This window comes from Hyperolius riggenbachi, chromosome 1 (assembly GCF_040937935.1).
Source record: "Hyperolius riggenbachi isolate aHypRig1 chromosome 1, aHypRig1.pri, whole genome shotgun sequence".
In the NCBI taxonomy this organism is placed as follows: domain Eukaryota; kingdom Metazoa; phylum Chordata; class Amphibia; order Anura; family Hyperoliidae; genus Hyperolius; species Hyperolius riggenbachi.
In genome coordinates, this window is record NC_090646.1 from 522,914,548 (window position 1) to 522,929,703 (window position 15,156).

The following is a 15,156-nucleotide window of genomic DNA, read 5'->3' on the forward strand; positions in this document are numbered from 1 at the left end:
GGTCTTAAAACAGGAGGGGACCGAGGCTGCACTAAGCAATTTTAAGGAGTGCAATAAAAATTGTAAAAAAGAAATTAGGCAGGCAAAGATTGAAGCTGAAAAACAAATCGCTAAGGATATCAAATCTAACCCAAAAAAGTTTTACAAGTACATTAACTCTAAAAAAAGAAAGGTTGACTGTATAGGACTCCTAAAGGATGAGGATGGGAACTCAATGGTGGATGACCAAGGTAAGGCAGAGTTATTAAATGCTTTCTTTGCTTCTGTCTTCACAAAAGAAACAGCACCGTTGCAAACTACAGAGGCGGAAGAGTCTCAATCTTCTAACTGTAATATTAAATACTTAACGCAGGAAGAAGTGAAGGCAAGACTAAATAAATTAAAAATAGACAAGGCACCTGGCCCGGATGGCATGCATCCTCGGGTCCTAAGGGAATTAAGTTCAGTTATAGATAAACCCCTTTATCTTATCTTTTGTGACTCTCTTGCAACTGGCAGAGTCCCAGTGGATTGGCGTACAGCCCACGTTTTCCCATTATTTAAGAAGGGCAAAAAATCTGATCCAGGAAATTATAGACCTGTAAGTTTAACATCAGTTGTATGCAAACTATTTGAGGGGTTACTAAGAGATACTATACATGACTTCATAGTAGAAAATAATCTTATTTCTCAGCATCAACATGGGTTTACTAAAGACAGGTCCTGTTTGACTAACATGCTCAGCTTTTATGAGGTAGTGAATGCTAATATGGATATTGGGAATGCTGTAGATGTGATATACTTGGACTTTGCAAAGGCCTTCGACACTGTTCCCCACAAAAGTCTGGTGCAAAAGTTGAGGATGCAAGGACTGGGGAAGAGTCTGTGTTCATGGATAGGGAACTGGCTAATGGACAGAAAACAAAGAGTTGTGGTCAATGGATCATACTCAAAATGGGAGACTGTTAGCAGTGGGGTCCCACAGGGGTCTGTTCTGGGTCCAGTGCTCTTCAATTTATTTATTAATGACCTAGTAGATGCAGTAGTGAGCAATGTTGCTATTTTTGCAGATGATACAAAATTGTGCAGAATCATTAACTCTCAGGAAGATAGTGTCATATTGCAACAGGATCTGGATAGGATGGCTATATGGGCACATACATGGCAGATGAAATTCAATGTTGACAAATGTAAGGTCATGCATTTTGGACGTACTAATGGTCTAGCACCATACAAAATAAATGGGATACAGTTGGGGACATCAAACTTGGAGAAGGACTTAGGAGTACTCATTGACAACAAGTTAAATAATCGTACTCAATGCCAAGCAGCTGCAGCTAAAGCTAACAAAATTTTGGCATGCATTAAAAGGGAAATAAAAACTCGAGATGCTAGCATAATATTGCCCCTGTTTAACTCTCTAGTAAGGCCACATCTGGAATATGGAATTCAGTTCTGGGCACCACATTACAAAAAAGATATTGCAGTTTTAGAGCAGGTGCAGAGACGAGCAACAAAATTGATGCGTGGGATGGAAGGTCTCACTTATCGAGAAAGGTTAGATAAACTGGGTTTATTTAGTCTAGAGAAAAGACGCCTTAGAGGGGATCTAATTAACATGTATAAATACATCAGAGGGCAATATAATACCTTGGCGGATGAGCTTTTTGTCCCTAGGCCTTCTCAAAGGACTAGAGGACATGATCTGCGCATGGAGGAAAAATGTTTTAGCCATTTATTTAGGAAAGTGTTCTTTACAGTAAGAGTGATTAGGATGTGGAATGCATTGCCACAGGAAGTCGTTATGGCAAACTCTAAACCTGCATTTAAAGGGGGCTTAGATGCTTTCCTTGCGTTGAAAGACATCCATGGCTACAATTACTAGGTAATGCCTAATGATGTTGATCCAGGGATTTTATCTGATTGCCATCTGGAGTCGGGAAGGAATTTTTCCCTTTAGGGGCTAATTGGACCATGCCTTGTAAGGGTTTTTTCGCCTTCCTCTGGATCAACAGGGATATGTGAGGGAGCAGGCTGGTGTTGTACTTTATACTGGTTGAACTCGATGGACGTATGTCTTTTTTCAACCAAAATAACTATGTAACTATGTAACTATGTTTTAGACCATTCCATTGTTGCCCTGGCTTTATGTTTAGGGTCGTTGTCCTGCTGGAAGGTGAATCTCCGCCCCAGTCTCAAGGCTTTTGCATACTCCAAGAGGTTTTCTTCCAAGTTTGCCCTGTATTTGGCTCCTTCCATCTTCCCATCAACTCTGACCAGCTTCCCTGTCCCTGCTGAAGAGAAGCACCCCAGACAGGGCCGGCCCTAGACTTTTTGCCGCCTGCTTTTCTGTTAACAATGGCTTTCTTCTTGCCACTCTTCCATAAAGGCCAACTTTCTGCAGTGCACGACTAATAGTTGTCCTATGGACAGATTCCCCCACCTGAGCTGTAGATCTCTGCAGCGCATCCAGAGTCACCATGGGCCTCTTGACTGCATTTCTGATCAGCGCCTCTTCTTGGTAATTTTACAGTTGTGCCATACTCCTTCCATTTCTGAATAATCACTTGAACAGTGCTCTGTGAGATGTTCAAGGCTTTGGAAATCTTTTTGTAGCCTAAGCCTGCTTTAAATTTCTCAATAACTTTATCCCTGACCTGTCTGGGGTGTTCTTTGGACTTCATGGTGTTGTTGCTCCCAATATTCTCTTAGACAACCTCTGAGGCCATCACAGAGTAGCTGTATTTGTACTCACATTAGACCCACAGGTGCACTCTATTTAGTCATTAGTACTCATCAGGCAATGTCTATGGGCAACTGACTGCACTCAGACCAAAGGGGGCTGAATAATTACGCACACCCCACTTTGCAGTTATTTATTTGTAAAAAAAATGTTTGGAATCATGTATGATTTTCATTCCACTTCTCACGTGTACACCACTTTGTATTGGTCTTTCACATGGAATTCCAATAAGATTGATTCATGTTTGTGGCAGTAATATGACAAAATATGGAAAACTTTAAGGGGGCCGAATACTTTTACAAACCACTGTATGCACTCCCCACAGAGCTGCAGGGAATCCATTGAGAATGTTGTGCACATTGAACACAGAGGTGTTGTCTATCACCCATAAACATGGTTCAGATGGTACATGAAGAATGTGTAATGGAGGAAGAATCCCCTCATTCTGTGGCAGAGTACCGGCACATCACTCTTACACAAGACTGTTTCTTGGGCAGGGCAACCGCCCTGGGTGTAGACTGGCAAGTAGAAGAAGGGGGGCGCAGGCAGAAGGACATAACCGCTAGGGAGCTGATGATACGCGATGCAGCCAAATGTAAGAAGAAAGAAGATTACCAGCGCGATCACCTTCCTCGACTCCCCCTGGGTGCTCTGCGACTTGCCTGCGTCCAATGTCAAGTCATCATCACGTCACCACCACATGACGACACCTGATGTCCTGCAGCGGTACTGCAGGCTGTCAGTGCGTGGCGCCCATGGAAGAACCAGCTTTCCGGGCTCTCTTCGCCTTTGTGGTCTCCTGGCCCCTGCTTCCTCCTGGATAAGTGGCTGGTCACTAGTAAGTTGGTAGACTCACTACTTGTGACCTGTGGATGTGCGACTGTCCCTAAAGAGTAAGGGTTTGCGAGTCCACGGGGGTGGGGGAGAAGGGGAGCGCAACTTTTACACCCTCGTCCTGGGTGCAATTTTGCCTAGAAACTGCACTGCTCTTACATGTACCCACAGTTACATTGCCTAGAGCCTGATGTTCTTTGTACCTGTATGTACCTTCTACAAGTACTCTTAACAAGGACTAGTTCACATCTATGCAGCGCAGATGGCCGTGCGATCGTAACGCAACACATATGATCGCACGCCATCTGCGCTGCTACCCGCTGCACTGCTGATCCCATCCATTGACAGTGAATGGGCCAGCTCTGCGCTTGCAGACAGAATGCATGCAGCAGTAGGCAAGCGCATCATAGCACATCGTACTGCTGTGCAGTGCATTTGTTGTGAACGGCAGAAGGGCTGTCTATACCCTTCTGCCGTTCTTGCATGTTGCCATGTCTTACGCGCTTCCAAATGCACATGGAAGCGCGTATGATGTGAACAAGGCTTGAAGGAAACATCCAAGCTTTTTTTTAAAAAAAAAAAATCCACTTACTTGGGGCTTCCTCCAGCCCCTTGCAGTCGTTCTGTGCCCTCGTCACAGCTCCTCTCACTCCTGGTGTCCTGCATTGAAGAAGCCGGCTTCCGAGTCGGCTTCATGTGCACTCCACGGCGGAGGGTCACGTGGTGTATGCGACGCCATCGGGTTTGCGCCTGCGCAGTAGAGACCCGATGACGTCACAAACACCACGTGACCCGAGCCGTGGAGCACACATGAAGCCGACCCGGAAGACGACCTGGCGAGGTCGGCTTCTTCAGCGCATGACACACGGGAGTGAGAGGAGCTGCAGCGAAGGCACAGAACGACTGCAAGGGGCTGGAGGAAGCCCCAGGTAACTGGATTTTTTTTTAAAAAGCTTGGACCTTCCCTTTAAGTCTATGACTAAATGTACTAGAGGCAGAAGATCATCTCCATCTCAGTTCAGTCGTCTTTTAAAATTCCTAAGCGTTGGCAGTTAAGAGATTCATTTTATGTTACATACTTTCAATCAACAAGATTGTAATATGCAAATTAGAGGAGTCGGAGTAATAATAACCTGAGGAGTCGGAGGATTTTTGTACCGACTCCACAGCCCTGAATCTGACAGCATTTCACCAAAAATCCACGCAATTTGGCAGAGGTTCCTCCAAAATACAGATAATATGGCAGTGGTTCCCTAAAAAAATAGACATAATCTGGCAGCAGCAGTTCCCCCAACGTACACATAATTTGGCAGCGGTCTCCCAAAATACACGTAATCTGGCAGCGGATCACCCAACATACAAGTAATCTAGCAAAAGTGGTTCCCCCAAAATGCACATAATCTGGAAGCAGTGGTTCCCCCAGCATACACAATCTGGCAGCGGTTCCTCAACAAACACATAATCTGACAGCTGTTCCCCAAAATACACTTAATCTGGCAGCAGAGGTTCCCTAAAAATACAGTTAATCTGGCAGCAGTTCCCCCAAAACAGGTGCCCCCAGTATAGAGGGACGGATCTAGAACAAATTGCGCCTGGGGCAAGGTCAGGTTTTGGCGCCTAAACTGCCATTCCCCATTCAGTTTTGGTGCCTAAAGGTCAGGTTTTGGCGCCTAAACTGCCTTTCCCTATCCAGTTTTGGCGCCTTTTGGTTTCAATATTTTGATTGATTTTTAAGTAATACAACAATAGAATCAAAAGGAACAGTTGCACATACACAGTACAGTTGAAACACTGTGGCATGCGAACTTTCCGGCAGCCAAAGGCATCATGTGCCAGGAAGGACAAACCAAGATATACAGCATGCACAACCTTAACTTTAAACAGTATACATAGAGCATAAAATACGGTCCTTAAGAGCCCCACAGTGACCAGAACTGAGGGCCCACCTTCACAGACAGGGCTAAAAGAGAGGGAGAAAAGGGCTAAACTGCCCATTCGCCCTCTGTTTCCCATCTCCTGACCAAGAGGAAGAAAGGAAAGATGCCAAGAAAGATGGAGAAAGAAGAAGAAGAGAGAGGAGAGAGAGGAGGGCAGAGTCCAGGGGAGTCCAGTGGAACCTAGTATGTTGTGAATAGGTTAGCGTCTATATCCGGGTACTCGAGATCAATCCAGGGTTGCCATATACGAAGGAATTTGTTGTGTGTGTTACGCAGCATGCTTGTTAGCTTTTCGTTAACCATGAATTCTGACATACGTGCTTTGACCTCCAAGAAGTTAGAGGGCGCTTTCTTCCAATTCTTTGCTATTGTCATTTTAGCAGATAGGAAAAGGAAGGAGGCAAGTTTATTTTGGTTAATCGTAAGGCTATCAATCTTGCCGTGGAAGAGGGCTAGCCACGGGTCTTTACGTATGGTGATATGAAAGAGAGACTGTATGAGTCCAAAAATCCTACTCCAGAAACGTGTGAGTTGTGGGCATTGCCACCAAATATGGTACATGGTGCCCTCCCTTCCACAGCCTCTGAAGCATTTAGAGTCAATGGCTGATGAGAGTTTGTGATGCCTTGAAAGAACAAGGTACCACCTAGTTAACACTTTATATGCAGATTCTATAGCGTATACATTCGTAGAGCAACTGGCAATGCGAGACCAACAGTCAGACCAGTCCTCACTTTCTTTATGCAGTCCTAGTTCCCTTTCCCAGCCTGAAATATAAGGATGTAACCTGGTAGATTCTAATCGGGATAGCTTAGAGTAAATTACAGATATGGAACCGGGACCGGATGGATCTCTGAGGCACACACCCTCAAAGAAAGAGGTTAACAGTGGAAACTCCTTGTTTCGCGTGAGAGCAGAGATCCAATGTTTTATCTGCAGGAACCTGAAGTACTCCTGTGGCGGGGGATCATGTTTATCTTTAATATCTGCCCACGAGAGGGGGCCTCTACCTGTAAGGAAATCCTTGACTAGAAGGAATTGGTGGTCCGACCACCATTTGAAGGATCAAAAAACACCCCTGATTCTAAATATATAACACAGATTTCCCTTTCCGAAGAGGACTGAAATGTAAAACTTAACTTTTATTAGTCTACTTAAAAATGACCTAGGTTTGTCATAACAGTTAGAAAGTGATGCATGGGTGGGGGGACATTTATCAGTGGTTCAGGAGACCATCCACCCCTTTTCCCATTCCTAACTTATTAACTCTACACAAAACTCGACATGTTTCATTTCCTAAGTTGGAAATTTCGTCAGGAGTGAAGGTGCTCAGTGCTAGAGTGCCATAGTGCTAAAAAACAAGTTACATAATATACATTATCACATTTCTAATGTAGCAAACAGACAGAGTAACGGCCGTGAAAACACAGCCTGCTAAAATACCTCCATTTAACTGTCCTTATATAGTGGTACTAATGAGTCCAGAGATTGCTGCGTAGGGCGGGTACCTACTCCACCTTCCTTGGGGGTGTGTCCCTAAATCAGATTGGTCCAGGGATGGATCCATCATTGATAACAACCAATCAAAAGATTGGCCATAGAGACTCATATATTTCAGAACTAAAAGGTATCAGGCTTTTAAAAGTAAACGTTCCACTCAACCACTGCTTCAGCATGTACTGAACATACTCCCACCATTCTACAAACACACCCGGGCTGCTACAAGTGAAAATTCATCGAGTCCGTATTTGGGACTCTCTGATTGGTCCGGCGGTGCCGGCGGGGGGCGTGGTCAAACCGAGTGTGCCGAGGCCCACGTCAGGGTAGCGCAGCCAATAGGCTGCCGCTTAACCTCCAGGCATCACTCGTATTACACCCACCCCACTACCGCTTGTGCGCCTAAGATGCTGATAGGCGAGCGGTATCATATGCGTCATGACGTTAGGACGCGTTGCCAGGGTGACAGCCTGGAACGCGGAAATACGCCTTCTGTATCAGGCTTGGCAATGGTAGGCATGGCAACATATATACACAACAGCGAGAAACATTGGAGTGTTTGCAGAACAGGTAGTGCGTGCAAAAAAACAGTGTGGGCGGAAACTAGTAAGCCGCCTGACAAGTACTGAAATAAAAGGAAAACACAAGGGATGTATGATAACATCCATTGGGCAGGGAATGAGGAGCAGGGATGCTCGGATGTGCCTTATCCACGAATTCGGCAATCCGCGTGGTTGCAAAAAAAAATCCGCATTCGGCCCCGCCGCATGCGGATTTTCGTCCGCGTCCACGCAACCACGCGGATTTTCTGCCGTGAATGGCGTAATCACGTGTGGATTCCCGCCCGGAGGCGGATTTTCTTTTAACGTTAATAACAAAGCCCCCATACATGCTACAATCCCCCAAATTGCATGGATTATCGAGGTGATAAGGGGCAACATAACTTCAACATAAAAAATTCCCCCAAATTTTTTTTTTCTAGAGAAAATGGATTTTAAAGTGAAATCTACACTTTAAATGGGGCTATTAATTGGTAATAAGTGGTTTTAAAAAGGGATATACGCGTTAAGCAGTCAAAGAGGTGAAGGCGAGTTCCAATGGCACTGGAGGAGGATGAGTGGCTGACGCCAAAAAGGCCCCAGAGAGGTTTTTGTAATTTTTTTTTTTTTTTTTTTGCAGCAATTAGCAATGACATCGCAGCAGAGTTGTCAGTGGACACGGGCAGTGTGAACGCAGAGTGCAGTGGTGGTAGCGACTGAGTCAGGAGAAGGACTATGCGGGCGGTCAGTTCAGCAGCCCAGAAGGACCACAGCAACATACTGGTAGTAGTAGTAACAGCACAGCGTCATAGTGCTGGCCAAAAAATTAAATGCACCCTGTGACCCGGGCAGTGTGAACGCAGACAGAGTACATTGGTGGAAGCGACTGAGTCAGGAGGAGGAGGACAATGCGGGTGATCAGTTCAGCAGCAGCAGCACAGAAGGACCATGCCAACATACTGGTGGTAGTAGTAGTAGCACTAGCACAGCGTCATAGTGCTGGCCAAAAAATTAAATGCACCCGGTGACCTGGGCAGTGATAACGCAGAGTGCATTGGTGGTACCGTGGTAGCGACTGAGTCAGGTGGAAGAGGAGGAGGAGGATAAAGCGGGCGTTCAGTTCAGCAGCAGCAGCAGCACAGAAGGACCATGGCAACATACTGGTGGTAGTAGTAGCAGCACAGCGTCATAGTGCTGGCCAAAAAATTAAATGCACCCGGTGACCCGGGCAGTGATAACGCAGACAGAGTGCATTGGTGGTACCGTGGTAGCGACTGAGTCACCCCGCGAAAACCCTGCCAGACATGTTGCTAGTAATGAATCACTGGATGCAGTGGGCACAGTACAAGGTCACTGAAGGATGCACCAGGCACAGTACAAGGTCACTGAAGGATGCACCAGGCGCAGTACAAGGTCACTGAAGGATGCAGTGGGCACAGCAGTGGGCACTGGATATACAACTAGGTCACTGAAGGATGCAGTGGGCACAGTACAAGGTCACTGAAGGATGCAGTGGGCACTGGATATACAACTAGGTCACTGAAGGATGCAGTGGGCACAGTACAAGGTCACTGAAGGATGCAGTGGGCACAGCAGTGGGCACTGGATATACAACTAGGTCACTGAAGGATGCAGTGGGCACACAAGGATGTCACACTATGTAATGAGATGCTCATATGCCAGCGAGCGAGCAGTGGGCACTGGGCACGGCACAAGGTCACTGACAGAATGAATGAACAGCGCTGGCAGAGAGTGGCGGCGCCGGCGGTGTGACTGGCTGCCTGCAAATAGTACAAGTGTATAACTGTCACTGGAATATACAAGTGAACACTGCAGCTGCACTAACCTGCCTGCCTGCACTACACACAGATAATCCCCACTCCCACTACACTGACTACACTGCAGCACTGAACCTGCCTGCACTACACACAGTTAAATAATCACTAGACTCCCACACTCCCACTACACTACACTGACTACAACTAGCTACAGCAATCACTCACTGACTAGCTAACTGTGTACAGTATAAGAGCAGTGTTAGCAAAAAAACGCTTTGTTTTTAACACAATAAATGCACTTGCTCAAACAACAATGGCCTGGAGATAATCCTCTCAGCACCACAGTCTAGCAAGGACAGAGCTTTTCCATCATGGCCGCCGCTTTATATTCAGGAGGGGAGGGCATAGCTCCCCTCCTGTGATTGGTTGCTAGGGCCTGGCTGGGGCCCTCTGATTGGCCTGCAATGTGTCACTTCCGCATAGTTTGACGCATTTCCACAAACCACGACTTCAGCACCGGGTTTCACGAGCGTGAATGCGGATTTCTGTCCGCATTCACGCGAAGCCGAAGTAGATTTTCGTGGTTGAAAATCTATTCACGGCTTAGCGTGTCCGAGGCGGAATGCGTCAAAATGGTCGTGAATCCACGCGTAAGCGTGATCACGACCTGGCGGTGAGCACCACTGGTGAGGAGAGCAGCAAAAAAAGAGAGAAAAAACCCCATTTGTATCCGTCATCCCTTATCGAACTAATTTCTCATATAGGGTTAGGAACCTATTCACAGCCCTTTCAAGGGATCAAGGAACGGAAACAACAGGGGAGGACATGCCCTCTCACTCTAGGGGACCAGTAAACAGTCAGTGGAGATAGAGAAGTATCTTAATGGGGCTAACCCGTTATAGGACAATATATCCAAGCTAGGTAGCAAAGGGGGGATACATAAAAAGAGGTGAGGGTGTCAGGGAACAAGGGGTTCATTTATAAGAAGGGAGAGAATGTAAAGTCCTCATTAAGGCCTTGTGGGCTGAGAGTGCCCAGTCTATATATCCACCGGGCCTCCAGCTGTCTCAACTTTTGATCCAAGTTACCCCCTCTGGGTCCCATCCTCCATTTTTGTATCACCCAAAACTTCAGGATGGACGGGTCACTGCCATGTTTTTCATGGCAATGTCTAGCAACCGAGGTCTTACGTTTGTGATTAACATCTCCTAAATGTTCCAAAATTCTTTCTTTCACGACTCTTGTGGTCTCGCCCACATAGAGCAGGGGGCAGGGGCATTGGATGGCATATACTACTCCTTCACTATTACAGTTGAAGAAATCCAACAAGTCAAAGGTACGACCATCTTTAGGGGCGAAAAAACTCTTACAGGTAAGGACATTAGCACACGCCTTACATTTCCCACACTTGTACATCCCCTTAGGGGGGTTGGAATTTAGCCAAGTTCTTCTTGATGTTACAGTATCACTCTTGGTAGTTGGGAGAAATGAATGTGTCAAATTGTCCCCCAGATTTTTCCCCCTTCTGTATGTAATAAGGGGTGACCTTGGTAGGTATTCCTTCAGCTGTGTGTCCAGTTTCAAAATGGACCAGTGTCTCCCCAATATTCGTTTAACAGTATTCGACTGACTAGTGAAGGTGCTTATCAATCTCGCCTGTGCCCTCTCTTCTTTGGAGTCCCTATGTTTCGGAACAAGGAGATCCTTACGTTCAACTGCCTGTGCTTTTTCAAAGGCCTCCCTTATCACCTCTCTAGGGTATCCTCGATCCACGAAACGCTTCTCCAAAGTAACACACTCCTCCCTGAAGTCAGGTTCGTTAGTGCAGTTCCTGCGGGCCCGCAGGAACTGACCTTTTGGGATACCCCTTTTTAGAGGTTCAGGATGGAAGCTTCGCCATTCCAGAAGGGAATTGGTCGCTGTAGGTTTGCGAAAGATCTTAGTGTCTAAACCGCCCTCCTCATTTTTCCGAATCTGTACGTCCAGAAAATTAATACTATCCTTGTGTATCTCATGGGTAAAGAACATCCCAATATCATTAGAGTTTAGCTGCTCGACAAAATCCGTGAACAGATGTCTGGGGCCGTCCCACAGAAAGAAGATATCATCTATGAAACGACCCCAGAAAATCACATGAGACGTGTATATCGCCAAATCCTCTCCAAAGACGATTGTGTCCTCCCACCACCCCAAGAAGATGTTTGCATAAGAGGGGGCACAGGCCGTCCCCATTGCGCAGCCTCTCTTCTGCAGGTAATACCTATTCTGAAACAGAAAATAATTATGACTCAAAATAAATGACAGTAGGTCGAGATTTAAGGCGGAATGTCGGACTTCTAGATTGTAGGTAATACCCAGTCGCATTCAGGCCCAATTTATGGTCAATATTATTGTACAGAGCCTCAACATCTAGGCTAGCCAGCCAGACCTGGTCCCCAATATGTACGTCATGTAATTTGTTTAGGAGATCCATGGTGTCGCGTAAGTATGCTGGGAGGCTTTCCACAAACGGTCTCAAAAATGAATCGACATATCTGCTAGTCTGTTCAGTAAGGCAGTTATTCCCTGACACTATGGGGCAGCCAGGTGGATTAGATACGTTTTTATGGACTTTAGGGAGGGCGTAAAAGGTGGCCACCGTAGAGGACCTGTTAAGCATACAGTCAAAATCCATCTTGTCAAGAACACCTTTTCTCAATGCCTCTTTGAGCAAGCTTTCAAATTCCTTGTAAAAAGTCTGTGTGCGATTCCCTTCTAGTTTCTTATACTGTCTTTCATCTGAGAGAATCACATGACACATATTGACATATGCTTCACGGGACTGTAACACGATATTGCCCCCCTTATCCGATTTCTTTATCACTATATCATCATTAGTCATTAATTTTTTCAGGGCAAGCTGTTCATTCTTACTAAGATTATGCTCAGCATGGTGTCTAGATTTTGCCAAGTCCTCCAGATCCTTAACTACCGTATCTACAAATGTTTGAATAGTGGGGTAACCACTGATACTGGGGCAAAACTTGCTTTTACTTTGCAAGTTACTCTTTGGTGCCCCCAATTGAATGTCGCCGGTCCTATTTTCCTCCAGGAGACCATTACCGCCAAATTGGTCCAGGGATGGATCCATCATTGATAACAACCAATCAAAAGATTGGCCATAGAGACTCATATATTTCAGAACTAAAAGGTATCAGGCTTTTAAAAGTAAACGTTCCACTCAACCACTGCTTCAGCATGTACTGAACATACTCCCACCATTCTACAAACACACACGGGCTGCTACAAGTGAAAATTCATCGAGTCCGTATTTGGGACTCTCTGATTGGTCCGGCGGTGCCAGCGGGGGGCGTGGTCAAACCGAGTGTGCCGAGGCCCACGTCAGGGTAGCGCAGCCAATAGGCTGCCGCTTAACCTCCAGGCATCACTCGTATTACACCCACCCCGATACCGCTTGTGCGCCTAAGATGCTGATAGGCGAGCGGCATCATATGCGTCATGACGTTAGGACGCGTTGCCAGGGTGACAGTTTGGAACGCGGAAATACGCCTTCTGTATCAGGCTAGGCAATGGTAGGCATGGCAACATATATACACAACAGCGAGAAACATTGGAGTGTTTGCAGAACAGGTAGTGCGTGCAAAAAAACAGTGTGGGCGGAAACTAGTAAGCCGCCTGACAAGTACTGAAATCAAAGGAAAACACAAGGGATGTATGATAACATCCATTTGTTTGCTAGGAAACTAGCCGTTTACAAATATATGAACTCCCCCACAATGCAGGCTAAACCATCAGAGGATTTGGACACTAATGCACTAGAGGTTGAGATCTCCAAATTGAGGGCCTCTATGCTAGACTGTGAAAGGGAGGGCAACGGGAGACTAGCAAAAAGATTATCAGCTGTCTCCCTAGGAAAGGGTGATGATTGTGTGTATAGCTTGGAGAGAAAGGAGGAGAATATATCGGTAACTGTTTTGGGGTTAGCTGCGACTGTGCCTGACTGTGTACGAATCCTATGGATGGGCGTAACTGGAGGCTTATTTTTTAGTCTACGGGCTAAAGGGGTTAATGGATTATTGGCATAAAAGTAGTAAAACTGCCGCCTCCAGCGGAGCAGTTTTGGCGCCTTTTTAAGAAATCAACAAACTGCGCCTGGGGCAAGAGACCCGCTCGCCCCCCCCCCCCCCCTAGATCCGTCCCTGCCAGTATAGGTAACTAGGTCTCTAGGCATCCCCAGTGGAAGTAACAAGGTCTATAGGTGTCCCGGGTATAGGTAGCCAGGTGTCCCCAGCAGGGCCAGATTTGGACTTCCCAGTGCCCTAGGCCCGGTACCACCAACCGCCCCCCCCCCCCCACACACACACACACACTCAGGGTGCATACTCACAACAGACCATAGTCTTTGGAAAGTGAAAGATCATAGACTAATTTTACCCCCTTCCATGTAGTATAAGAGCCATACGCTACACGGTCTACTCTATGGAGATGAACTCCACATCAGATAGAAATCTTTGCAAGATGCTGCACACAAAGATGCTGTAGACATTCAAAAGATAAGTATCTGCAAAAGATCTGTTCCTGCAAAAGATCCGTTCCTGCAAAATGCATTCATAGTCTATGAGATCTGCAGATCATCATACACACCTTGTTTAACAGACATCTTCAGATTAGATCCACCAGGATGGATCTTCAGATCTGCAGATGATTGTCTGGTCTGCAGATGAATGTCTGCTAAACAAGGTGTGTATGAGGATCTGCAGATATCATAGACTATGAATGCATTTTGCAGGAACGGATATTTTGCAGGAACAAAGACTATGGTCTGATGTGTGTATGCACCTTCACTCAATATCATTCTGTCCAACACCCTGACTAACGATCACTTGTTTGCAGGAGGAAATGCCTGTTTTAGTGACTCGTGTATACCTATGAACGTTTTCTCTCTGAAAAATGATGAATGATTGTTTTTCCTGTCAGAGCAGCGAGTTTCTAATGCCTGGTACGCACCAGATAGATGGGTTGAATCGATTTTCCGATCACTTATACAAAGTCGATTAGAAAAATTATCAGAAATCAGATTAGACCTGGCAGAAATAATTGATTCGACCTGTCTATCTGATGGGAAATTGCATGGTGTGTAGCAGGCATGAAGTAGCAGAGCGGCGTTCATCTCCCTCTCTGCTCTTCTGTAATCACAGATCTGTTGCATTTATTTTATATTATTTATTGTACTGATTCTTTTTTTTACTGTTTGCCAACACGGTTTTAAATTTTTAGTATATGTCATTACTTTTGGTATACAAAACAGAATGTAACAATACAAAAGTATACAACAGTACATTTGCAATTATAATTATAGAGAAGTTGTCTATCTCATACTACTGCAGACAGTACTGCTGCCTTTTAAAATGAGCCAGCAAGGGGTTAAGATTTAGTTTAGAAGGGTCTGTCATAAATCTCTCTAAGGAAAAAAAATCTTATCTTTCTGTTTAAGATTTACAATCCAGGGGGAGAGAGGAGAAGGAATGGCTCAAGTCATTAACAGAGTCTGACCAGCAATACATTGTTTAGCCCAGCTTGAGTTGAAAAGTGGAAATAATTCTGTTAAAATGTTTACCTTACTGGATCAGAAATTGTGTCTACATTGAAATCCATGTTTCTCTACACCCCTGGCATTAAACTGAAGCTTGTATGTTCAGGAGATAGCACTGTCTCATCGCACACCATGAAGTAAGGAAAATACACGGAGCTCTGAAATTCTGACTGTGTGTGCAGTAAAGCAGGGCGGCTTCGGAGCAGGAGAAATGATTTCTTTTGACTTGCAGCCTCTTAGCTCTCAGGTCCTGCCG